At 62.5% G+C, this 3,098-nt stretch overlaps 1 long non-coding RNA gene across 1 annotated transcript; it reads left to right on the top strand.

Moving 5' to 3' along the window:
• Window positions 1-363: 363 nt before the first annotated feature.
• On the top strand, window positions 364-2,834 carry LOC142047514 (uncharacterized). Its single transcript, XR_012656785.1, has 2 exons — window positions 364-908; window positions 985-2,834. It is a non-coding gene; the product is annotated as an uncharacterized LOC142047514 (long non-coding RNA).
• The last annotated feature ends 264 nt before the right edge of the window (window positions 2,835-3,098 follow it).

Genomic DNA, 3,098 nt, shown 5'->3' with positions numbered 1-3,098 from the left:
CCTTACGGACCTGACGGGGGGTGGAGTGGGGGGTGAGGAATTTCCTGGCCTGGGGGGACGAATTTCCTGGCTTCTCTTGTGCCCCTGGGCGTTTCCGAAGCCGGCTGAACTCCGCCGCCCAATGCACAGCGGGCAGAACGCTGCCATGAGCAGACCTGACGCCTGGGGACCTCCTTGCTCCAGGCATCATCAGTGAGGGAGAGAACCCAGGAGTCCTGGCTCCCAGCCCCCTCCTCCCCCCCGCTCTAACCACTATCCCCCACTCTCCTCCCAGAGCTGGGGAGAGAACCCAGGAGTCCTGGCACCCAGCCCCACCTGCTCTCACCCACCAGCCCCACTCCCTTCCCAGAACCATGGAGAGAACCCAGGAGTCCTGGCTCCCAGCCCCCACCCCCTTCTGCAGTTGTGGAGGGGAGTGGAGTCTAGTGCATTGGATGGGGAGTTGGGGAGGCTGGGAACCAGGACTCCTGGGTTCTGTTCGTAGTTTCCCTCTCAAGTCTGGCTGTTGTTTGCCTCAGTTGCCCTTAGCCCTGGCCCCGCCTCCTAGTGACGGGGGGGGGGGGAAATAGTGGGGGGGCAAACAGCTGTGGTCTTTTGCTTCCTGTTTTCTTGTGCCCTTCGCAGCCTGCAGCGTGTGTTTTTGCCGAGCGTGGGTATAAATAACGTATGGGCTGACCGCAGCGCAGGCTTCTGGGAAACCCAGCGGGTCCCCATGTGACTGACGGGAGCTGCTGGCCAAGCCCCCCCGCCCCCAGCACCCCTCTAAACCCACATCCTTGTTTACATTGCAGGGGGGGGGGAGGATGAGTTACTCGCTCCCATGATGCGGCAGTCGGCACATCAAGGTGCTAGGCCTCGTGAGGTACCCTGTACACCAGCCGAATCCAGGACTGGTGGGGAACCCAGGAGTCCTGGGCCCTAACCCGCTCTGCTCCAAGCCACCAGCCCCCCCTCCCTTCCCAGAGCCGGGAGAGAACCCAGGAGTCCTGGGCCCTAACCCGCTCTGCTCCAAGCCACTAGACTCCCCTCCCTTCCCAGAGCCAGGAGAGAACCCAGGAGTCCTGGTGCCCAGCCTCCTGCTCTAACCACCAGACCTCATTCCCCTCCCAGAGCTGGGCAGAGAACCCAGGAGTCCTGGCTCCCAGCCCCCCCTGCTCTAACCCCCCAGCCCCCACTCCCTTCCCAGAGCCGGGGAGAGAACCCAGGAGTCCTGGCTCCCAGCCCCCCTGCTCTAAACCACCAGCCCTCATTCCCCTCCCAGAGCTGGGGAGAGAACCCAGGAGTCCTGGCTCCCAGCCCCCCCTGCTCTAACCACCAGCCCCCACTCCCCTCCCAGAGCTGGGCAGAGAACCCAGGAGTCCTGGCTCCCAGCCCCCTCTGCTCTAACCACCAGCCCCCACTCCCCTCCCAGAGCTGGGAGAGAGCCCAGGAGTCCTGGCTTCCAGCCCCTCTGCTCTAACCACCAGCCCCCACTCCCCTCCCAGAGCCGAGCAGAGAACCCAGGAGTCCGGGCGCCCAGCCCACCTCTCTTTAACTCCAAGATTCCTTGGATGGGAGCAGTGGCTAGAGCGGGGGGCTGGCAGCCTTGTTTATTTCCTAGCACTCCCAGTTGGCATCTGCCTGGACAAGGGCTCGTGGATCAGTGCCAGGGTTAGACAGGACACCATGGGTAGGAGTGAATGGCTGTTGTTCAGACTGGGGAGCGGTAAATATGAGGTCCCCCCAGGGGCTGTTCAACACATTCACAAAGGAGCTGGGAAAAGGGGCAAAGTTCGCGGCCGATACAAAACGACACGAGAGTCGAGTCCCCGGCAGGCAGCGAAGAGCTAGGAAGGGGCGGCCCCGAACCGGGCAACCGAGCGAGAGGAATTCAGCGTGGAGACCCGCTCGTTGGGAACAGGGTCCCAGCCGTGCCCCCAGACGGCTGGGGTCAAAATCGCTCTTCCCGTCCCAGGAACCAAGCTCGGGGTCATGGTGGATGGTTGTGTGATAACAGCCCTCAATGTGCCACGTGCTAGGAACCGTGAGCAGCATATCCTGGTGCTGCTCCGTGAATCCACGGGACGCCCCCACTTTGGAGGCTGTGCGCGGGTGCGGTCGCCCATCGCAAACATGATCTATTGGAAATGGAAAAGATGCAGAAAAGGACAACAGAAATGATCAGGGGATGGAACCGCTGCCATCTGGGGCGGCACTGAAGAGACGGGGCCTGTTCGGCTGGGAAAAGAGGCGACGGGGGGATAGGACAGAGGTCTATAAAGTCATGACGGGGGTGGGAATAGTGAACAGGGAATGTTATTTACCCTTTTGTGTAACACGTGAACTAGTGATCTGCTGAGGAAGTGAACAGGCAGCAGGGTTAAAACAGAGGAAAGGTGGTATTTCTTCACCCATTGCAGTCAACCTGTGGGACTCCCTGCCAGGGGACGTGGGGCAGGCCGGAACTGGCACTGGGTTCAAAACCGAGCTCGCTAAGTGCCTGGAGGAGGGGTCCATCAGTGGCTGTTAGCCTGGGGGAGCAGGGACTCCCCCCCGAGTGTCCCTAGCCTCTGAGGGCCAGATACGGGGACTGGACGATCGAGGATGGATCATCGGTAATTGCCCTGTTTGGTTCATTCCCTCTGAAGTGCCTGACATCAGGCAGGACACAGGCTGGATGGGCCCTGGGTCTGCCCAACTGTGGCCGTTGGTACGATGTCCCTCCCACCCCCCTCGTTCTCTGCATCACCTGTTCTGTCTCCCGACACCCCTCTCCTCTCTTCCAGCTGACCAGGTCTATGGAGACCAGGACATGCATGAAGTGGTCCGGAAGCACTGTATGGACTACCTGGTGAGTGGGGGCAGGGGGACACAGCTCAGGGGATCCCCAGGGTGGCCACCTTAGTGTCTTCCCCTGCGGCAGGCCCCACGGACCCCGTGTCCCATTCCCCGCCCCCCTGCGTCGGCCAGTCCTGCCCTGGGCTGGATGGGAGCCGGCGCCCCCCAGAGGGGACAGGCCCCTGCCCCATTCCCTGCCCCCCTGAGCCAGCCAGCCCCTGCTCAGGGGCCGGATGGGAGCCGGCGCCCCCCAGAGGGGACAGGCCCCTGCCCCATTCCCT

This window comes from Chelonoidis abingdonii, chromosome 11, assembly GCF_003597395.2.
Source record: "Chelonoidis abingdonii isolate Lonesome George chromosome 11, CheloAbing_2.0, whole genome shotgun sequence".
Classification (NCBI taxonomy): Eukaryota; Metazoa; Chordata; order Testudines; family Testudinidae; genus Chelonoidis; species Chelonoidis abingdonii.
Note: the sequence above shows the minus strand (reverse complement) of the source record. Positions and strands in the feature narration are given on the sequence as shown.